Source organism: Solea solea, chromosome 19 (assembly GCF_958295425.1).
Source record: "Solea solea chromosome 19, fSolSol10.1, whole genome shotgun sequence".
NCBI classification, from domain to species: Eukaryota; Metazoa; Chordata; class Actinopteri; order Pleuronectiformes; family Soleidae; genus Solea; species Solea solea.
The window spans coordinates 22,730,267-22,755,685 of NC_081152.1; positions in this window are offsets into that span (position 1 = coordinate 22,730,267).

A 25,419-nucleotide genomic window follows, 5' to 3' on the forward strand; every position below is an offset into this window, starting at 1 on the left:
TAAGGTGTGTCACACTTCACAGATCACACAGGAAGTCAACCCTCTGTGACCTCTGTGACCTCTGCAGCCTCAGCTGCCGCCTCCTCACTGTCAACCTGAAGTGAAAGTGACACATTCTGACACACTTGACTTCTTCAGGATTCTTCGTACACGGAATCTTCAGCTCCAGATTCTGCAGCAAAGACGAATCAGGGACTGACGCAGAGGACGGGAATTATCACGGGGGGAATGATGCGTCCTAGGTTTTATCTTTATTTTCGACATAAGCTGGGCGTGGAAATGAATAAAGTCTTACATTTGCAAAAACAAACCCCTTTTTTCAAATCTCAAGGTTTGCAGTTTCACTGTTGCACCCAATTGGCTGATTTATTTTCACTTTATTTTCCTGAATCTGAACCTGATGAGCTCCTCATTTTCGAAAGTCACACCCTCAGACCAGGTGCTGTGGGCGGAGCTTAGTTCATGTTTAATACTCGAGTAAAAGTATGTTGCAATAAAACTACTCCTGAAATTACAATTGATTTAACGGAGTAAATGTAGCATGTTTATTACTCACCTCTGCGTCTCAAAGTCTGACTCCAGTCTGACTGAGAAATCAGACTATGAATCACATGATCCAGGACTGTTAGTCTGACTAAGACGAGCTGGAGTATAGTCGGACTAACGTGTTTACATGACATGAAGTGAATTATTGTCTTAGACTAAAATCTGACTTTTAACATGAAGATAGATAAACAAAGATAAACAAAACACTTTATTGAATGTAAACACGCTGAGAGAAACATTCAGTGATGAACGTTTGCTTTTGAATGAGATAGAAAATATGCAACACATGAGATCAAGGTAAAGGAAACAACCATGAAGTTTGGTTTATGATGAGATGTAAAGGCATGAGAAGAGTGTTCTTTAATAAAGATCAGAAACAAAAGCTCAAGTCATTATAAAGATCAATAGTTTCTTTCTTTCTTTTTACTTAAAGACTCCACAGACGTTCTTTTCAATCTTTGCTCTTTCATATTTTCATTTATTCTCATCTTCGGGCCTGTCTTGGGTTTAATGTCTCCTTATCTAGAGACGTGCATTCTTCTTAGAAATGGTGCAAATGACACACTTTGCTCCCAGGACTTATTTCTGTTAAATATTCCAAACGTCTGCAGTGAATTCCACTTTGCTGCTCCATCAGCTCACGATCCTTCACACAAACAGCTCAGCGTTACAGAGCTCCGCTCTCACTGGATGTTTTTGAATTCACTTGAGTCACATGATTCTACCCCTGAATGATGACGATTTTCAACATTAATATTTGATGTAATTCTACTGTCATCAGTTATTTGTTTGTGTGTAACATCGTTAAATGCACTTTGTAATAATAATAATCATTTTGGTAACACTTTAGATGAGGGAACACATATTCAGCATTAATTAGTTGCTTATTAGCATGCAAATGAGTAACATATCGGCTCATAATGAGTCATTATTAAGTATTTATTCATGCCTTATTCTGCATGACCTTATTATACAACCAGTAAACCATTAACTAAGAGTTTTCCCTCAATAACCTCAGAATTATTGCTGATTAGTAGTAAATAAGGAAGTTGTTTTACATTAATTAGTATGGACGTTAATTAATTAATTAATTAATTAATTAATTAATTAATTAATTAATTAATTAAGGTGGACGTATCACAGCAGTATTTCCTTATGATCAGCAATAATTCCGAGGTTATTGAGGGAAAACTCTTAGTTAGTGACTTACTGGTTATATAATAAGGTCATGCAGAATAAGGCATTAATAAATACTTAATAATGACTCAGTAAGAGTCGATTTGTTACTAATTTGCATGCTATTAAGCAACTAATTAGTGCTGAATATGTGTTCCCTCATGTAAAGTGTTACCATCAGTTTTATTACAATAATAATTATTTGTTGTTATGCATGGGTTTGTGTGTGCATCTGTATTAGCGTGAGAAAATATAAAACCAAGTTAAAAATGAAGTCAATAATGAATGAGTGTGTATGAGCTCACACTCACACATGCACGCACACACGCACACACGCACACACACACACACACACACACACAAGTCCATATGGAAACATTTGAGAAGCAAGAGTCCGATTTGTCAGTTTTCCCTGGAACATGAATCAATGATGATCTGCATCTTATATAAACTGCAGCAGATGTGAGAGCACTTATAGTTGAAGGAGAGCAGAGGGGACAGAACAGCTGTTGAAAACATCTGTTTGAGAATTCACTCATCATTTACTTTTAATCGCACATGAACACATGAACATGTATGTTACATGCTAACGTGTATCACAGTCATTTCATCACCTGTTTTATGACACATTTGCTCATTTAAATAACAAGTAACTATTCTTCAGTGGATTCAAATGTATATTAATGTGCTGATTCAAAAACAATTTATCTTTATTGAAAATCAAATGTGATTTTTAACGGTTGTAAAAGCCACTGATGTTTGTTGTCTCTTTCATTATTCTGATATTGATCTGAGAAGCTGCAGGGATTTAGAGGGAGGAGAACCCTGAACACAGATCTATACATGAAATTATACTATATGACTTTTACATATAGAATCCATAGCTTTTAGTTAGGTTTTTTCTTCAATTCATTAAACATTGTTGAGCTCATATTGACGAGAGCTGCACTGTTACTTTAAACTTCATTCTCATCACTAATATAAGTTTAAATAAAGTTTGTAAAGAGTAAATAAAAATACATAAATGAAGCGACAGACATTTTAATATTCAAACATGAGATAGATGCAATTAAAGCAGAGGTTTGGAGTTAAATTCCAGTTGACTAACATTATGACGCTGAGTGGTGCTGAGGTAAATGTCAGGAGCCGCCTGTGGACGCTAACTGCTCAGGATTCAGATAAAGAAAATGTTTGGGAACAGAAACACCTGCAGTGTTGCTGCACGTGTCCACACATATATTAGAACGTGTCTCTTTGATGAAGGTGAGGAGAAATACGAGTGGATTAGACCTCGTCCCACCCTCTGGCCTCGGGCCTGTTTATTAATACACATTAATGTTTAATGTCCACAGTAAATAATGTATTGGAATTGTGACAATATGCAACTTGGCCATTAACCTGCAGGCGATCAGATTGATGGCTGAGGCCACAGCAGCCGCGGCCCTCTGATGACAACATGAAGCTGTAAATTACAGCACAGATGCTAACAGTGGGAATTTATGATCGCAGCACATGAACACATGAGCACATGGGCACATGAACACATGAACACATGAGCACATGAACAAATGAGCACATGAACACATGAACAAATGAATACATGAACACATGAGCACATGAACACATGAACACATGAGCACATGAACATATGAGCACATGAACACATGAACACTTGAGCACATGAGCACATGAACACATGAACACATGAACACTTGAGCACATGAGCACATGAACACATGAACACATGAACATGAGCACATGAACAATATGCAACTTGGCCATTAACCTGCAGGCGATCAGATTGATGGCTGAGGCCACAGCAGTCGCGGCCCTCTGATGACAACATGAAGCTGTAAATTACAGCACAGATGCTAACAGTGGGAATTTATGATCGCAGCACATGAACACATGAGCACATGGGCACATGAACACATGAACACATGAGCACATGAACAAATGAGCACATGAACACATGAACAAATGAATACATGAACACATGAGCACATGAACACATGAGCACATGAACATATGAGCACATGAACACATGAACACTTGAGCACATGAGCACATGAACACATGAACACATGAACATGAGCACATGAACAATATGCAACTTGGCCATTAACCTGCAGGCGATCAGATTGATGGCTGAGGCCACAGCAGCCGCGGCCCTCTGATGACAACATGAAGCTGTAAATTACAGCACAGATGCTAACAGTGGGAATTTATGATCGCAGCACATGAACACATGAGCACATGGGCACATGAACAAATGAATACATGAACACATGAGCACATGAACACATGAGCACATGAACACATGAATACATGAGCACATGAATACATGAACACATGGGACAATGAGCACATGAACACATGAGCACATGAAGACATTAACACATTAACACATGATCACATGAACACATGAACACATGAGCACATGAACACATGAACATGAGCACATGAACAATATGCAACTTGGCCATTAACCTGCAGGCGATCCGATTGATGGCTGAGGCCACAGCAGCCGCGGCCCTCTGATGACAACATGAAGCTGTAAATTACAGCACAGATGCTAACAGTGGGAATTTATGATCGCAGCACATGAACACATGAGCACATGGGCACATGGGCACATGAACACATGAACACATGAGCACATGAGCACATGAACAAATGAGCACATGAACACATGAACAAATTAATACATGAATACATGAACACATGAACACTTGAGCACATGAACATGAGCACATGAAGACATGAGTACATGAACAATATGCAACTTGGCCATTAACCTGCAGGCGATCTGATTGATGGCTGAGGCCACAGCAGCTGCGGCCCTCTGATGACAACATGAAGCTGTAAATTACAGCACAGATGCTAACAGTGGGAATTTATGATCGCAGCACATGAACACATGAGCACATGGGCACATGAACACATGAACACATGAGCACATGAACACATGAACAAATGAATACATGAACACATGAGCACATAAACACATGAATACATGAGCACATGAATACATGAACACATGGGACAATGAGCACATGAACACATGAGCACATGAAGACATTAACACATTAACACATGAACACATGAGCACATGAACACATGAACAAATGAACACATGAGCACATGAACACATGAACATGAGCACATGAACATTATGCAACTTGGCCATTAACCTGCAGGCGATCCGATTGATGGCTGAGGCCACAGCAGCCGCGGCCCTCTGATGACAACATGAAGCTGTAAATTACAGCACAGATGCTAACAGTGGGAATTTATGATCGCAGCACATGAACACATGAGCACATGGGCACATGAACACATGAGCACATGAACAAATGAGCACATGAACACATGAACAAATTAATACATGAACACATGAGCACATGAACATATGAGCACATGAACATGAGCACATGAAGACATGAGTACATGAACAATATGCAACTTGGCCATTAACCTGCAGGCGATCTGATTGATGGCTGAGGCCACAGCAGCTGCGGCCCTCTGATGACAACATGAAGCTGTAAATTACAGCACAGATGGTAACAGTGGGAATTTATGATCGCAGCACATGAACACATGAGCACATGGGCACATGAACACATGAACAAATGAATACATGAACACATGAGCACATGAACACATGAGCACATGAACATATGAGCACATGAACACTTGAGCACATGAAGACATGAGCACATGAAGATGAGCACATGAACAATATGCAACTTGGCCATTAACCTGCAGGCGATCAGATTGATGGCTGAGGCCACAGCAGCCGCGGCCCTCTGATGACAACATGAAGCTGTAAATTACAGCACAGATGCTAACAGTAGGAATTTATGATCGCAGCACATGAACACATGAGCACATGAACAAATGAGCACATGAACAAATGAACAAATGAATACATGAACACATGAGCACATGAACACATGAACACATGAACAAATGAATACATGAAGACATGAGCACATGAACATGAGCACATGAACATATGAGCACATGAACACATGAACACATGAACACTTGAGCACATGAACATGAGCACATGAAGACATGAGCACATGAACATGAGCACATGAACAATATGCAACTTGGCCATTAACCTGCAGGCGATCAGATTGATGGCTGAGGCCACAGCAGCCGCGGCCCTCTGATGACAACATGAAGCTGTAAATTACAGCACAGAAGCTAACAGTGGGAATTTATGATCGCAGCACATGAACACATGAGCACATGGGCACATGAACACATGAACACATGAGCACATGAACACATGAACACTTGAACAAATGAATACATGAACACATGAGCACATGAACACATGAGCACATGAATACATGAACACATGGGACAATGAGCACATGAACACATGAGCACATGAGCACATGAGCACATGAAGACATTAACACATTAACACATGATCACATGATCACATGAACACATGAGCACATGAACAAATGAACACATGAGCACATGAACAAATGAACACATGATCACATGAACAATATGCAACTTGGCCATTAACCTGCAGGCGATCCGATTGATGGCTGAGGCCACAGCAGCCGCGGCCCTCTGATGACAACATGAAGCTGTAAACACTTGAGCACATGAACATGAGCACATGAAGACATGAAGACATGAGCACAAGAAGACATAAACACATGAACACACAAGACATTAGCACATTAACACATGATCACATGATCACATGAACACATGAGCACATGAGCACATGCACAAATGAACACTTGAGCACATGAACATAAGCACATGAAGACATGAACACATGATCACATGATCACATGAATACATGAGCACATGAGTACATGAAGACATTAACACATGAACACATGAACACATGAGCACATAAACACATGAAGACATTAACACATGAGCACATGAAGACATTAACATATGAACACATGAGCACATGAACACATGAGCACATGCACAAATGAACACTTGAGCACATGAAGACATGAGCACATGAACACATGAATACATGAGCGCCAGAGTACATGAAGACATTAACACATGAACACATGAGCACATAAACACATGAAGACATTAACACATGAGCACATGAAGACATTAACACATGAGCACATGAAGACATTAACATATGAACACATGAGCACATGAACACATGAGCACATAAAGACATGAGCACATGAATACATGAGCACATGAATACATTAACATATGAACACATGAGCACATGAGCACATGAATACATGAATACATGAGCACATGAGCACATGAGCACATGATTACATTAACATATGAACACACACTCTCTCCATATTGTTTTTGAATATAGAAAATTCAGTCAATATTTTACACTTAATATACTTTATCAGAGCTGTCACACACACACACACACACACACACACACACACAGAAGCACTTTAAAAAACAACACACTCACAGTATTGTGGGAAATCAATTAAAATGGTAAGAATGAAAGTTTAAGAAATAGATTTTAGTCAAGATTTTTTTTTAAAACTCTCAAACTAATAAGGATGTTAATGGTTATGCTAATGGGTTTGAGAGAAATGGCTGTCACATGGGATTAGGATTAAAGACAAATCACTGACAATGAATAATATTCTGATAGTCAGGTGATATTCTTATTGTTGTTATTATGTGCATTTACCTGCAGCTGTGTTTTCTCTTCACAGTCTTATGTAAATGATGAACACCTTGTATCCAAAAGAAACCAGCAACATTAGCACACGAATGTGTTACCTCTACACTGGATTACTGTAATCCCTTATTGTCGGGATCCAAATAAAAGCTGAAAATCCTCCAGTTGATAAAAATGCTGCTGAGATGTTTGATCGTATCTCTCCCACATTAGCTTCTGTGCATCAGCTGGTCCTTTAATAACAAAGCTGCATCACATGCTCAGGACCTGGAGATGCACCTGTAACACCTGTGGTTCCAGGAGACAGAGAACGTGATACATGAAATCAGTTCAGGTCTGAGCTGAATGAACACTTTATTCTTATCTCTGTGTGTGTGTGTGTGTGAGAGAGATTATTCATGCTCTAACTTTTATATAAACACCAATAATCCAATAAGGGAAATTCTCACAAATGTTATGTGTTTGCAGGGTTAGTTTCTCTCTCACCCAGAGTCCAGTTCTGCTAGTGTGAATTAAAATTAAATGAAACACTGAGTGAAGTCGAGTGTAAAAGACAACAAAGAGCTTATTATCATTATTATTATTATCATTCTTATTCTTATTATTGTTAATAAACGTAAATACACTGTAAATAAAGTAGGTAAAACCAGAATAACTCTGTGGCTATGTTCATGTATATGTATCCAGGTCGATGAATACACTGTAGAGATATGCAGGTTACACTGGTATAAAAAGGTATTTGTGTTTGAAGTCCAGTGTCCCACTTTACAAGAACACGTGACAACAGTTGCATAAACGTTTCCTCCAGGGACTTGCTTTTGAATTTAAAGGTATTTTTCTTCCTCCTCTAACTCAAAAACACAGCTTTAATTAATTTTTATATATAACTTGACCTTGTTTTGTTTCACGGAGTGCTGATGCAGTGCAGCTCAGCACAGTTCACACATAATTCACTGCATGTGGGTGTAACTGTGTGAGGGAGAGAAACAGTGAAGTGGAGAGAAGAAGCACCAGTCTCTGAAACTCGTGTTTCATTAGAGACGGCTCATCACCTGAGAGTCACATTTTATTCATGATACTTTTATAACAGTTTGCTCGTTTTTTATTTGTCTAATTAAAAATACGACTTTGGACAAAACTGTAAAAACAAAGCTGTTGCCATGGCAACATGAGCATTGCTGTGCGTCATCCTAAAGAAGTGTATTGTTTGCCTCTGCATTCAAATCTTACATTTAAGCATCTGCTGGAACTGCCCTCCATACTGGTCGTCATGGTTACAGTAACACACACACACACATGCTGACTGCACCGGCAGAGATGGAGCAGACTTCAAGAACTCATTCGTTTATTCTTATTTATTTATTATAATATTATTAATACTAATACTAAATGAAATAAAAAGTAGGCTCATGAAGATGAATTCACATGTCTGTGGTTAATATGAATATATTATTATGTTTGAAGAATTCACCCTCTTACCCAAAGCCTCTGTGGACAGATGCTGAGTCAGCTTCTCCACTGATGTTGGTCACATGATTTACAAGCTCACTCAAGTGTGTGTGTGTGTGTGTCTGTGTGTGTGTGCCAGTATTACTGATGTTGTGGGGACCTAAAACTGTTTACACAGTCACATTATGGGGACTTGTCTTCCTTGTGGGGACAAAAATCAAGTCCTCACAATGTAAATGACTACATTTTAAGGTGAAGATATGTTTTAAGGTTAGGTTGAGGTTAGGGTAAGGGTTAGGATTAGGCCAGTAGTAATTGTGGTTAAGGTTAGACTAAGTTTCAAGGAAATGAATGTAAGTCAATGGAATGTCCCCTCAAGTCATGAATGTCCAACATCTCTGTGTGTGTGTGTGTGTGTGTGCGCAGTGTAAACACACGTGCAGTAGGTGGCACTACATTTAAACTCCGTCACCACAGAAGAAGAAGAACTTGATGTATCTAATATTATCATCTCGTGTCACTGTGTGGGTGAATGTTCACACATTCATCCTCTCATACTTACAGTGCAGTGAAATGTGGACATTTTAAAACACGTGATTTTTAATACTCATCATTTATTCAACGATGGACATTATTACTGATACGTGACCTTCTATTCTACTCTGGACACTTGGATGAAAGGATGGATTAATGAAAGGATGAATTAATATAAAGATGGACGACATCCTGTTGTTTGTTGAGCTTTAATGAGAAACCTAAAACTAAAAGTGCTGAATCTTCTCAGGTGAATCAGCATCAACGCTCTTGATTGTCTGTCTTTTACTGAAGCAACATTATAACTAAAGAATATGTATAAGTTTAAATTCTATAAAAATATGATGTCATTCAGAGTCTCACACACAGAAAACACATGTTTGTGCCTTTGTGATGAAGGTTCTGTGATCACTCGGTGGATCAGGGCTTTATTTGGGTCTGTTGATCGTTGATATAAGAGCTGACTGTCTGTCGTGACGGCTCCTTGATGTCTGTTCCCTTCTCTGAATTGTGTTCCGTGTTTGGGACGCGACATAAATCCATGCAGCTCTTTATCACCAGCTCATTCCTCATCACTGTGTCTTTGCTTTGTAATTACACACAGGACATCAGCGAGTGTGGACTAATAATGTAGTGACTACTTTATAGTTTTGTCGTCATTTAAATGAGTGTTTGTGTTTGTGTTGTTTTTAAAATAAAAAAATAAAAATCCTCTACAGGTGTCAGGTATTTAGCGTGATGTACCCTTACACTTGAACAATAACACAGCTCTGTTAATACTGGGGTGGAACCTTCATTCATGTTACTGGTAAATCCTGAGTTTGTTCCTGCTGTAAAAACGTCTATTACACCAGGTTTATTCAACATATGCTTGAGCATGACATACACATGTAGCATGAGCTCAACTCATCCACAGCTCACTAATATATAAGAGCAGCTTTAAGTCGCATCACTGCACACACACTTCACATGATCACAGAAAAAACAACACAGCCAGTGGTGCCTGAAACTTTTGCACAGTACTGTATATACACATATATATGTATATATGTATGTGTTTATATTTATACATTATATAAATCTGTCTTTGTCTTGTTGTGGTCCTTGAATGTCTCTCTGTCCTCGATAACCTTCAGTTTAGTTGCAGAGCATTGGAGAAAACCCTGGTGCTCTCGTGTGTTCTTGTGTGTTTTTGTGTGTGATGTGAAAAGTGTTTGCTTGTCTCTGCTGTGGTTGTGAGTCTTTTCCTGCTGCAGCTTGTTGTTGCTGATGTTTCACTGCTGGATGTCTGCAGGCCAAGTCTTCTGTGGCATCTGCTCTGGAAACAGCAAATTATTTTGCTCCCAGTGAAAAGACTGACACAAATGTGTAGCTGGTGGCGAAAGAGAAGAGAAGCAGAAGACATCAGGCTGACCTGCTTACTGACAGAGACACTGAATTAACAATTATTTACTCTTCAGAGGAGACAGTGTATCACTGCAGAGACTGAATGCTCATGTGACATGGTCACTTCTTTCTTTCTTTCTTTCTTTCTTCAGTTTGTTCGTGAGTCTCAAGAACAAAGTGAGACTCACACATTCCTGACGGAAGAATGATTATGTTGTTTTATTAACTGAATCATTTGGGGCTTATCAGTCACTGCTTATGAAATCATACTCAAATCTATTTTAAAAAGCTTTGATGAAACGTCCCCGACTTCTTCTCCTCCATCGTTTGTTCCTCTTAAAATAAAACATGTTTCCAGACTTTTTGGAGTTTTTCAAGTTGTGACTGAAAATGATCATATTTTATCTCTTGTAGATTTAACTGAGTCCATAATTGAGCTCAATAGTTATTTTTATTTATTCTTAAAATACCTTTTTATTTATGAGATGTGAAGTACATGAATCATTCCTTATCATCTCTTTTTTTCTAAAGCCGAAGCTACAGTTTGAAATATCATCTGTTCATTCAGTTGCACATAAACAAAGCTGCAGTGTTTGCTAACACACACAACAACACACACATGCATGTGTGTGTTGTTGTGTTGTTGTACACACACATCAGCTGAATTACACAACACATGCAAACAAACAGGAACATGAGTGAAAATTATGATTTTACAAAGATATGTGTGTTTGCTGTCATTAAGTATCATTGTCTGAAGGGTCTGTGTGTGTGTGTGTGTGTGTGTGTGTGTGTGTGCGTGTCGTACCGAAGGAGATCAAAGAGGAAAAATGGAACAATGCATTACATTCTAACATTTGACTTGTGTTTCTTTGGAGGAGAAGAGATGGATGTGAAGGAGGGTGGAGGTGAAGAAAGAGTGGATGAGGTCCTGGTTGGAGAACAGCAGGATCGTCCACGGTTCAAATCTGCAACGTGCAAATAATAAAAAAGAAAGACTAACATCGTTGTGCAGGAGCTATTTTCACGCACTGATGAGGACGAGCAAACCAAAGCATGAAATTTGATTCTGCAGCCTGACGCTTAATAAAGTCGTACAACCTTTTCCTCCAGCTGCTGCTGGCTGACTGCTTTCACAGCAGTGTGTGTGTGTGTGTGTGTGTGTGTGTGTGTGTGTGTGTCTACGGTGATCACACACACTTCTCTGACCATGTGTTGTTTTTCCATTTATTAGCACTGAGATTTCACTGGACTTGAAATATTCATGCGCAAATGTTTGATTCTAATATGTGGCGACAGGAAAACACATCATTTATTTTTAGAATTATTTTCCAAAGTGCTTAAAGGTGAGAAGGAAATGTACAACTCAAACACAAACTTTTAATCATAAGTTTAATTAAAATGTCAACATTTTCATGAATGAATTAAAAAGTTGTTATGATTCAGGTTTTACTGTGTCGTGAGTAATATTTATTTAAATGATAAATGTGCTCTTTATCTGTTTTGAAGATTTTTTGCTGTTCTTTTGTGTGTTCAATTTTCCTTTGAGAGAACAATGACTAAAGTATTATTTACAATATTTGTCACAAATGACTCTCATCTAAAACAACTCTATGGGAAAGAACGACTCATAGATTATGTGGATTGTTCCATCCATCATCTCCAGATGGTCCCTGTTATGTGGATTATTCCATAGAAACATGTTTTATTTAGGTCTGACACGTGATGTTTACTGATATGTGCTCAGACTGTCAATCATATTTTATCACCTGCATGTCATGCTTTCAGTTTTATTATTTACACCACTGCTGTGACCTTAAAGATAAATCAAATGTCACCGTTTATATTCTCATTTCTTTGATTCACTATCAAACATGTGATCATGTTAATATGCTTCTAATAAACACACGTTTTTTTCTGGCAGGTATTTTGATTCAAAACATTCACAAATAAAAAAATAAATGACAAGTACTGCAAACACAGATCGTTACGAGTCAGTTTAGAGCCAAGAGCAGGCAAAAGAGGAGACATGGCAGTTTTTACTGTTTCCTATAAAGTGTTAACAAACAAGAGGAGAATAGTTGTGGTGCCGGCAGTAGAGGAGGCGATCATTTCCAAACAGCAGAGAGGAGAAGCATCAGTGGCAGCATGCACACAGGAGAGCACAGCAGTGAGGAGACACCAGAGCCAACCATGTTCTCTGGTGATGGAAATACAAAGGCTGAGCTGAGGAGGAGCCACGGGTTTAAGGCGGGGCATGACACAAATACTACTTTGATGCTTTCAGGGTCAGACGCTGGGTTTGACTGTGTGACGTCGTCAAACTGGGTGTGAACATGTGCATAATGACAAGTGCATTAACTTAGATGAACACATTAACACAGCTAAGTTTGGTCTTGAATGTGTTAAAGATGTGCCTTCCATTGCATTGAGGAGCAAACAGAGGATCTCTCATGAGAGGGTTATTTTGGGGTTTAGATGCATCACCTATGACAGTTTACAACAGGTTCACAACAGAGGTCTATAGGTCAGGCCTGGACACAGCCCAGAGAATGTATGTATATATATAGTTTAGCAACTATGCTTGTTTTTCAGGGACAAGACACCTGGACAATGGGAGACAGAGGGGGACCATTTTGGTCTTCTCTGTCTATCACTAGGTGACTTCTATATTAAGATAGAATACCTAAAATGGACAAATGTGAGGTATAGGATGATGTCAGAGAACTTTTAAAAGCATGGCCCTGCTGCTATGCGGGCAGAATTGTTCAGAGATTCGGCAGAAACATTCTCCCGAGCTGCTGCTGTCGTTGGTCTGAAGAACAACAACGTGCCAGTGATGAGTGTAGAGGCAAAACTGCTTCAGTTCCACTGGAAACATCAAACACACAAGACAAAGTGACATTTGTGCAGTGGATCGATGGAGCTTCTGATCGTTTACCGCGAGTCACAGCATTTTCTTTCTTTCTTTCACAAACAAGTTTGTTTTGCAGCGAACATCAGAACATCAGCAGCAGAAAGTTTACTTCAAAGGGAGGAGGACGCTCTCCACACTTTCACTGGAAGATGTTTTTAAAAATCATGAGAGGTAGATTTTGCCTCTGACTCCTTCAGACGTTTCATATTCTACGAAGTATTTCGTTTCTCCACTCAAGCAAAAACAAGTCAGTGAACATTTTTCTCCAAGTTTCTGCTCAACATTCACTCTAATGTGTGTTACAGTTGAAATCAGTGGTGATACCATGTTACATCTGACAGATTCATGTCACCATCACTGCAACAACCTTTCTACACATGCGCTCTATGACTGCATCATGATCATCAATGAATACACATGTTGGCTGAAAGTGAGACCAATGAGAATGGTGTACAGGTTGAATGAAGCAAACCTCAGATGTCACTTTCATAAAGCACATTCTTCCAGCTGTGGATTCAATAGTTGAGCACATTCTAAAATTCATTTTGATTTTCACACCGCTGGGAGGTAATAAATCATTAAGGACACTCTGGTATGCATCTGTTTAAAGAGCAGTGAACACGGGCTCATAAATCTATCCTCCATCTCACCATTCAACTGTGCACTTGTTTGTCTTTGTCACCAGGCAACAGCAAAGCAAACTGTTGTCTCTCACTTTGTTGCTTTGATATTTTCTTCAGAAGAAAATTCAGTCATCATCACAACTTCATTCATATTCTAAACTGAACAGTATATACATTATATATTAAACACCAAAGACCGTGTGAACTGTATCTGTGTCAGATACTGAAAGTAGAGCCAATGTGAAAGTGCTTGGAGCCTGCATATAATCCATGATATCCATCAGGGGGCGACTCCAACTACTTATTATATTATGTATATATATACATGTATATATATATACATGTATATATGTATATAATTATATATATATATGTTATTATACATATTATTATATAATATATACTATAACTTCAGTTTTCATTCATTTCTGTTCTTCAAAACAGCGTGACATAAACTGCAGAACATGTAGAACAGTGATGAGTCGTCAAATACACACAATAAGATTGTTACAGTCCTCTTAATAAACAAACAGCGTGCTGGATGAAGGATTGAATATTTCCTTCCTCACTTTTCACTGACATGAAGAGAAGGAATCACCTGATATAATCAGTTTTACAGACACACAGATGGTTTATTTCATAAAGCAGCTGTTACAGGGTTAACACGTCGACGTATGATGTTTCTTTGTTTCTTTGTTTCTTACGACCTTTTCTTACGATCTGCTAAGTGAAAGTTCAGCTGCGTTGCTGTGAAGTCAGCGGGGCGGCTGTGAAAGCTGTTTGTCTGATCTCTGCAAATAAACCCTCCACAGACATGCAGAGGAGCACGTCTCTCCTGATCCTGCAGTGGGAATAGAGCGAAGAGAAAGCCTGCAAACCTTAATTATTCACAGCAGGGAGGCTGTTGTCAGGCAGCAGGAGCAGAGAAACAACAAGTAATCAGAAGGTGACAGTCTCTGCAGGACCTGTGGGATTCACTGTCCTGGAATCTGATTTCGCCTTCAGGCCCTTTGGTGGAGCCTGTAACCTTGTGGGAAAGGTTTAATGGGCTTTTTGCTTTTGGGAGGAATTCATCATGGAAACATGACATTTAATGCACCTTTATACTTGTTCATAAAAGGCAGCAACAAACAAAGCCGTTTCCTTCTCTCTCAGCAGAAGTGATGATCAAACAAAACAACATGACAAACACACACTACACTGCAGTTCATCTAATCACAGAGTCAGCATTATTCCATTATTCTACATCTGAACGACAAATAATAACAACGTTATACACATGTGACAATATAGACTGTGAGTGTTTGTAAAATTCATGTGTGGGTCAGAGAAATATGAGCTGAATAAATCTGTTGTTATAACATCAACATGTTACTATTCTTATGTTTAAAGTCACTTCCCTCATGTCACATGTGGACACCTGGACCATCTCAGACCTAGACTGCACTCTCTCACACTCAGGGTATGAAGATGACTTCATTATATGTCATTAACCTTGTTCTTTCTCTGCCTAGTTTGTGTCTTTCCTTCCTCTCTCTCTTTGTCCTCATGTTGCAGGTTGCAGGATCCAGATCCACATAACATCACCATTATTATTATGCTATCATTAAAGTTGATATCAGTAATATTCTTTAGCTGCTGCTTATATAAATGATATAATAGTTGTATAAACATGTCATCATTGACTCTATACAGTTATAACTCGATACAGTTGTTGTGTATCTGCTCCTGGTCTCTCTCTTCTGACTCTACCTCATCTCCCTCTTGTCCTTTCTCTCCCCCTCCTCTCCTCTCTCCCCCTCTTCTCCTCTCTCCCCCTCTTCTCCTCTGTCCCCCATTTTTCCTTTCACCCCAACCGGTCAAAGCTACGGTGGCCGAGAAGTGAATATTTACACATGTAAACAAACAAATACACACATTCCATTCAATTAAATTGTATTTGTATAGCGCCAAATCACAACATACATGATCTCAGGTGATCGTGTGTGAAATATTTAGTTTGAAAATAAACTTTAATAAGTGAAAATTAAAGCAAAATGTGACAAAGATGTTTCAGTTTTTCTTCTCTGCCAGAAATTAAAAGATGGACAAGAACAAGCTGGAAATAAAAAAAGAATATTTGCTGATCCTGGTTATAATACACATTCTTAATCAAAGTGTGTTTTGCAGCGTTTATGTGGAACAATCTCAGCAGCTGATGATGAAAAACTGGAGTACAATACAGTGAATGAGTGAATGAACTTTGTTCCAGTGATTGTTTCATTCCAAACTGGCTCGCTCCATTCAACAAGAGCTATAATGACTTCATTAAATGCAAATGTTTATTTTATTATCTGCTCTCAGTTTAACAAGTACAACACATCTTTGCTGTCAGAGACTGTGACGTGTCCATTTTTTTCATCATAAACAGCCAAACTTCACAAGCACTTGAGAGGAAAGCTCCGCCTCTTTGTGGAGTTCTGGCTCCTGATTGGATGAAGAGGGTAGATTTACAGACTGAGGCTGTTCAAAGTTCAAAGTTCTCTTTATTATCCCTGAACAGATTTTCAGTTCAAATGACAGTGACACAAATCACTCCTTCATGAGCCATAACGTTGTAATAATCAGAATCAGAAAACTTTATTGTCATTGTCCAACTCGCATTGCACCAAAAAGTGTCCACATTCAGTGCCGGTATGGAATTTACGTATAAAAGTAAAAAGTAAAAATAAATAAAATGTAAAAGATATGAAAAAAAAAATATATATAAAAGAAATATAAATACAACTACAATACTATGACCTACTATGATATAAGAATGAAATGGATGAATGAATGAAAGAGAATATTGCACATTATTATATTGCACTGTAGTTGTACTGAATTATTGCACATGTTTATTTAGCAGCATTTAGTAGAGATATGGTTGACGGGTAGAAGCTGTTTTTAAGTCTGTTTGTGCGTGACCTTATGCATCTAAAACGTCTGCCTGAGGGTAGAAACAGTCAAACAGTCCGTGTCCAGGGTGAGAGAGGTCTTGGAGGATCCTAGCAGAACTCTTGGGGCAGTTGGAGTTGTGCAGATCTTCCAGTGGGAGGAGACAGCCTCCGACTATTGGCTGGGCAGAGCGTATGACCCTCTGGAGCTCTTTCCTCTGTGCTACTGTGCAGCTGGAAAACCATGCACAGAGGCAGTAGCTCAGTACACTCTCTACAGTGTTGCTTTGGTGGGCCCGGGTGCAGTCGTGGGTGTAGAGTGTGTGAAGGAGGGGGCTCAGCACACAGCCCTGTGGTGAGCCAGTGCTGAGACTGATGGCTGTGGACAGGTGGGGGCCCACTCTGACCCTCTGGATGCGCTCTATCAGAAAGTCCTTAATCCAGAGGCAGGTGGAGTGTGGTAGTCCAATGTCCGACAGCTTGGTCACCAGTCTGTGGGGGAGGACGGTGTTGAAGGCAGAGCTAAAGTCTATAAAGAGCATCCGTGCATAGCTCCCCTGATGTTCTAGGTGGGACAGGGCAGCAGTGGTCAGGGTGTTCTCTGTAGACCTGTTAGCTCTGTAGGCAAACTAGTGTGTGTCGAACGAGGGGGGGATGAAGGTCATGATGTGGTTCCTGATGAGCTTCTCGAAGCACTACCACAGGAGTCAATGCTACTGGCCTGTAGTCATTGAGGCTGTCGATGGTCTGTTTTTTGGGGAGAGGGACTATGATGGATGATTTAAGACAGGACGGGACGGTGGACTGGCACAAGACTTACTTAGACTTAGAGGCTCCCACGTCGTGCGACGCATGAGGCAGTTAGAAAAATCCAGCATGTACTGTCTACAGCCAGTCTGATGGCATCTTTCCATCTCCTGTTCACTGTCTTGAGATCTCTGTCAATCGTCTGCTGCCAGCTCATCTTTGGACGACCCCTCCTTCTCCGGCCTTGTAGTTTCCATTGAAGGACTTGATTAGCAAATCTCTCAGGTGGGAGTCAAACAACATGTCCTAGCCAGCTCAACCATCGTTTACATATGATTGAGGACACTGGTTGCCGTTTTGCTTGAATTATGATGTCTTTGTTTGAGATGAAGTCGGTCCACTTGATACCCAAGATTTTTCTCACACATTTGCTGTCAAAGGCAGCAAATGCTTTAGTGAAATCGATAAAGCTGATGGCAAGTGGGGTTAAATGACATGTAACGTTTGTAGTTCATTGCACTTTTCTATAATGCGTCTCAGAGTGAAGATCTGTTTGGCGCAGGATCGCTTGGGTCGGAAACCTGCTTGCTGCTCCTGGAGTTGTCTATCCACTGCATCTTGCATGCAGTTCAGGATTAACTGGCAGTGCACTTTTCCTGGTATGGACTGGCACAAGGACTGGTTAAAAATCCTGCCTCACCTCGTGATCCTCCACCCTGAAGGTGGAGTTGTCGCTTCCTGGGTGAGGTCCGGAGACCTCTGATGTTTCCACCTCGAACCGGGCGAAGTAGTGGTTAAGCTCCTCTGTCAGTGATGCGTCACCGACTACAGGACCCAGGTTGGTCCTGTAGTTAGTGATGTGCTGGATGCCCAACCACACCTGCCTGCTGTTGTTGCTCTGCAGGTGGTCCTCAATCTTCCTCTTATAGTCCAACTTGGCCTCTCGGATGCCCCTCTTCAGGTTGGCGCGGGCTGAGCTGTAGAGAGCCACGTCGCCAGACCTGTGAAGACCTGTCAGAAAGGCTGTGTTTCTCTCCTTCAACAGCTTCTGGACCTCACCGGTCATCCAGGGTTTCCGGTTGGGATAGACCGGGATGTGTTTCTCAACTGCAACAGTGACTGTGCAGTGTTTAATATAGCTCAGCACACTGTCACTGAACACCTCCAGGTCTGGGTGAACAGTGACAGTACCCCAGTCGGTCCTCCTGAAACAAGCCTGTAGCTGCTGGGAGGCTCCCTCTGGCCAGGTTTTAACTGTCTTTGTAGTGGTGGGAGCAGTTTTCCTGAGTGGGGTGTATGCCAGGATCAGGAAGAGTGATAAAGAGATCATCTGAGAGATTCAGATTTAAACTGAAACACTGATAGTGATACATACATAATCTCATTGATCTCACATCCAAATGTCCCCATCACACTGAGGTTGGGCTTAATATCGTGAAAAGGCTTCTCATTTTGTTGAGATTTGAGCTGCAGTTGAATCTCTGTGTTAGTTATTACCTTGGCAACAGCAACGTTTGCCAGGGTCCAATAACAACAACAGCCTAAACAGCAACGATTACATTTTAATTATGTGAAGTACTTCAAAATGTTCACCTTTTAATATATTAACAAAATATATGAGAAACGTTCCCAAAACAAATAAAAAAAAACTGAAGTCTACTTTTACTGTTACTTCTTTTTAGATTATGTTATAGTTGGGATTATTACAAAAAAACACATTTCTTTAATCTCAGTCTTTGATGACGAGACATTGGCAGTGTTCCATTTATCTCTTAATTACAATCCCTTATATTAAGATGTTTTTACACATTAACTGGTCAATTATTATTTTCTTCATCATGACAACATGAAACTGATTGACCAGTTGAGAGGAAATGCAAAGTACTGTGATATATCTTAATTCATCATCAGAGTTTTGCAGTCATTTAAAAGTCACAGTAGCCATAGATTGACAATCTGAATTAGAATTTAATTTTATTAATCTCTTAGGGAAAGTATCCCTCTGCATTTGACCCATCCTAGAATTAGGAGCAGTGGGCTGCCACACTGAGTAGCACCCGGGGAGCATTGGGGGTTGGGTACCTTGCTCAGGGGTACCCCAGCCCTTTTTGGCTTGGGATTTGAACCAGCGTCCCTCCAGTTACAAGTCAAGTTCCCTTTCCACTTGGCCACGGGCTGCCATTTGTGATAAAGATGAATCATGTGCAATCAAATCTCACGGGAAAGTGTCAAATAGATTTCTGACATTTGATTTGATACGCTTAATGTATATGTAATATATGTAATGTAATGTGTATTGTGACGGCCCCTGCCTAGTCAAGGTATGAGTGTATTTTCCCCGTAGATCTATGGGTACCTGGGAGAGTGTGGGTGTGGCAGCCAGCTGAATTTGGAGCACCTGTGCCTTGCTGCCACAGAGGATAAAAGGCCCTCCCCCAGTGCTGTTCGGGCTCTGTCTGGTTTTTGACACTTCCACCAGCTGCAGGCCTTTTGTTTGTTTGATTCTGGTTCTGTTCTCACTCCGCAACACCATACGCTTCATTCTTCACGCACCCACACTTAAATGGCTGATATCACTGACTGACACACTCCATATAAAGTTACATTTTATTAATCCCCTTAGGGAAAGTATTCCTCTGCATTTTGACCCATCCTAGAAATTAGGAGCAGTGGGCTGCCACACTGAGTAGCGCCCTAGGAGCATTGGGAGTTGGGTACCTTGCTCAGGGGTACCCCAGCCCTTTATGGCCGGGTGGGGATTTGAACCGGCGACCTTCCGGTTACAAGTCAAGTTCCCTTTCCACTTGGCCACGGGCTGACCAATATTTGCAAATTATTGTTTAGTTGTCTATTTTGTTATAATAAATATGTTTACTTTCCTGCCATCCATTGCGTCTCTTCCCATATGTCATGGCCTAGGAGCCGGGTTCTGACATATTGGGGGCTCGTCCAGCCTTTTTTTTTTTTTCTCCCGTTTTGTCCACATTTCCGGGTAGGATTTGTGAGTTTGTAGTTTGTGCGCTCAGGGCCTTTGTTCCTTTGTTTACCGGTGCAGGTAAGCTATTGTCTGCTCGCGTGGGACTGTGTGCGGGTTTGAGGGGAAGGACGATTCTTCGGGGATGGCTTTGTAGGGTAAGTTGAATAACTTGTGTATGGCTTTAGTGGTGTGAAGCGTTTGTTGAGTTGTTTCTTACCCGATTTTGCAGAGAGACCAGTTTGTTTGCTCGTTGTTTACGCTGGAAGCAGCAGGGCCTGATGATACTGTGTTGCCCCGTGTGTAGTTGTGTGTGAACTGGCGAGGAGTTTTCCCGTTAGGCTGTAGCGACGTTCTCCTTTGAGTTTGTTGAGCTGGTTGGGGGATAGTGTTGTGGCGAACGTGGCTGAAGCTTTGCTTGGGAGCATGTCCGTGGTTTCGGGAGAGTTGCTAGTCCGCTAGTCGCTCTCCTGATCCAGCGGTCGTTAGTGCGTAAATACCCACCATAAGTGGCCACATGAAGACTAGGGGGGAGCTTAGTTAACGGGACTTGTGGTTAGATAGCGGGGAAACTCCAAACCGGGTTGAGGATTATTTTTAGTGCGCACGGGTAAGCGCTGTGTCTGTTCGGTCCAGTTGAGTGCGTAAAATTTGATTTGCTCAGTTTCTCAACTTTGTACACATTGAAAATGTCTGAAATTAGAGACTTTATTGCTGCTCCATCTCAGGAGTTATTAGATTCGTTTACAAAGGAGCAGTTGCTCTTGGTTGCTGAGCATTTCTCAGTGGTCATTGTCGGAGACAAACGCCTTAAAGAAAACATTAAAGCAGCTATAAAACCAAAATTGATTGAGGAGGGACTGATGCCTGGAGACAAAAGGGAGTCTCTAAGTCCTGCTGCTTTACATTTTCAGACACAGGGGTTAACTTTCGAGCAGCAAAAAGAGATTTTGGTTTTGCAAATGAAACATGAATTGGAGATAAAAAAGCAACTTGAAGTAGAGAGAATCTGCCAGGAATCGGAGAGGGCGAAATTAGACCTGGAGAGGCAGCGCTTGGCTTTGGTCAGAGATGGCATGTTGTCTGGTGAGGATCAGGGCAGACAGGTGGCCAGCTCTTCTGCTCATCGCTTTGATGTGAATAACTTCAGTTTAATGACAGGGATCCAGACACCTTTTTTTCATTGTGTGGCTACAGCTAGAAACTGGCCTGATGCAGACTGCGCCCTTTTGCTCCAGTGTGTCCTCTCAGGGAAAGCACAAGAGGCTTATTCCTCTTTAAGTCTTGAGGATAGCTCTAGCTATTCTAAAATAACATCTGCGGTTCTGAAGACATATGAGCTCGTGCCCGAGGCATATCGCCAACGCTTTAGGTCCTGGGAGAGGAAAAACGGCCAAACATACGTAGAGTTTGTTAGGGATCTGTCAACTCACTTTAAACGGTGGTTATCTGCGCTTGATGTCACTACATTTGAGAATCTGTGTGATTTGATGATTCTGGAGCAGCTTAAGAATTCTCTTCCAGAGCGCATTGCGAAATATATCACAGAGCAGAAAGTCACTACCGCTGCTGCTGCTGCAGTATCAGCAGATGAGTATACGTTGCTTCACAAGAACAGTTTCAGAGAGCGCTCAGAAAGTTGTTTTGGAATCTGATTTTAAAGCAGGTGGCAACGCTGACAGTGGTAACTTTTGTAATTATTGTCACGAGAAAGGGCACTGGAAGGCAGATTGTCCTGTGCTTAAGGCTAAAACCAGGGGAGTGAGAGCGAAGCCTGCTGCATTCGCTGCCCCGGTTAGAAGCTGCTGTGTTTCGGAGGTGCCGGTCTCTCATGCTTGTGAACCTAGTGTTTTGGCGGCTTATGCTCCTTTCATTCGGGACGGGTTTGTGTCACTTGTAGGAGGTGATGTTAAGGTCCCGATAAAAATCCTGAGGGATACGGGGGCTTACGATTCCTACATTGTCGACTCTGTTTTGCCTTTGTCCGGAGAGACAGATACTGGTGGCTGTGTTCTCAGTCGTGGGATGGGGCTGAAAATTCTTCCTGTTCCTTTGCATAAGATGATTTTTAAACTGTGAGCTGGTTAATGGTGAGGTGGCTGTTGGTGTGCGGCCAGCGTTGCCTATGGAAGGTGTACATTTTATCTTGGGCAACGGTTTGGCTGGTGGCAGAGTGTGGACTGACACTCCTCCCTCACCTGTGGTTACATCTTGTCCATCTAATTTTGTGTCTGAAGGCTCTGGTTGCACTCCAGAAGTCTTGCCATTATGCGTAATTACGCGCGCTATGAGGAAGTCAGACCCTGACGCGTCATCTGACGGCGACAGTGATATATTGTTGGAGGTTCCATCGCTGTCAGAGCTCCCTGTGTCACTGTCACATAGCGAGGTGGTGCAGGAGCAAAGTAATGACCCCTCCTTGAAAGACCTATTTGAGTGTGTCTTGCCGTCCTCGGAGATAAGTAGTGCTGCAAATGGATACTTCTTGTATAATGGCTTGCTGTTTAGAAAGTGGGTTCCTGTGAGTGAAAACGGTGTGGATGCTGATGTTTTCCAGATGGTGGTGCCAGTTAAATTCCGCCCTCTTGTCTTGACAGTGGCACATGATGAGTGTGGACACTTTGGTGTGCGCAAAACGTACCTCAACATCCTTAAACACTTCTTTTGGCGGCGTGTCAAGCGGGATGTTTCCACGTATATTAAAACCTGACATGTCAGCTCACAGGAAAGCCTAATCAGAAGGTCAAGCCTGCACCACTGCAGCCTATTTCGGTTGTGAGTGAACCGTTTACACACCTCATTGTGGACTGTGTGGGACTGTTACCATCTTCCAAAGCTGGCTGTAAATATCTGCTCACAGTGATGTGTCAAAGCACCAGATATCCGGCGGCGTATCCCTTGAGGTCAATTACAACGAAGGCTGTGGTTAAGGCATTGGCTCAGTTCATTTCCGATAATTGGCATTCCTCAGGTGGTCCAAAGTGACCAAGGTCTTTTCATCTAAAATGTTTCGGCAAGTGTTGACACTTCTGCGTATTATGCAGAATCAATCATCGGCTTATCATGCGCAGAGCCAGGGTGATTTGGAGCGCTTCCATCAGACTCTTAAGTCTCTTCTGCGTGCGTATTGCACAGAGTTAGATAGAGACTGGGAGGAGGGGTTGCCATGGCTTCTGTTGGCCGCTAGGGAGGCAGTACAGGAGAGTACAGGCTTCAGCCAAAATGAGTTGGTCTTTGGACATGCTGTGCGTGGTCCCCTGGCTGTGCTGAAGGGAGACTGTGTGGATATGAATCCACCCACTAACCTGGTGGAATATGTGAATGCGTTTAGACATCATTTGTTTGTGGCCGGTTGCATGGCGAGAGAAAAGCTGGGCCTGTCCCAGAGGAGAATGAAAGTATTGTATGACCGTCGTACAGAGCGCCATGAGTTCAATCCAGGGGACCAGGTCCTTGCACTTATGCCTATAGTTGGTTCACCTTTCAAGGCCAAGTTTGCAGGTCCGTACACAGTCACTGAGAAAGTCTCTGATTTTAACTATATTGTTGCAACACCAGGACGGAGGAAGACTAAGCGTCTCTGCCATGTGAATCTCTTGAAACCATATTACAAGCGTGAAGTTGATGCACTCCTGAAAAAGGGCGTGCGTCCAGCTCTTGCTGTAGCTTCAGAGGGTTTGGGGCATGATGGAGATTAGAGTACCAGAGCCTGATGAAAGCTTGTTGTATGGGAGACTAAAAAATTCAGAATCACTTGGTAACTTGCCAAAGCCCAAGCGTGATGAGCTGTCTGAGTTGGTGCATACATTTTCTTGCATGTTTGGTGACATTCCTTCGCAGACTGACTGGATCGAACATGATATCGATGTGGGGGATGCTCGACCGATCAAACAACAGTTTTACCGTATGGCCCCAGGTAAACGTGATTATTTGGAGGCATGCTCCAAAATGATTTTGCTGTTCCATCATCGTCCAGTTGGGCTTCTCCATGCATTCTTTGCAGGTCTATATATATATAGTCAGAGGACACAGGGTAGAATTCATCCTCTGGGCACCATGAATATGTGCAAAGACAACGATTAATCACTGTGATCGACACTGGAACCTAAGTCAGTGATAAAGTGAAAGAACCAGCAGTTTGAAATGTTTTCATTCATTCATAATTATGGCTCGTCTTTAGTTTTTTTCACCTGTAATTAATTAGAGCCGTGGGTTTAGTCACTGATTTGTATTGTCAGTGTCATGTTGATGACCTGTGTGTTCTGTCTCTGGTCCTGTAGAACAGAACCTCTCGTGACGATGACGCTCTCTTCACTGAACATCTGCAGCAGTGGATACAGAACCAACCGTTTCTGAATTCTCTGAAATCCCTGACGACAGTAATGAAACACTTTTTCCATGAAAGCGTCGCTGGGTTTCAAATTGTCTTCCCTATTGTTGCCGTTTCCTGCTGACTCTCCACACACATGCTGTCGTTT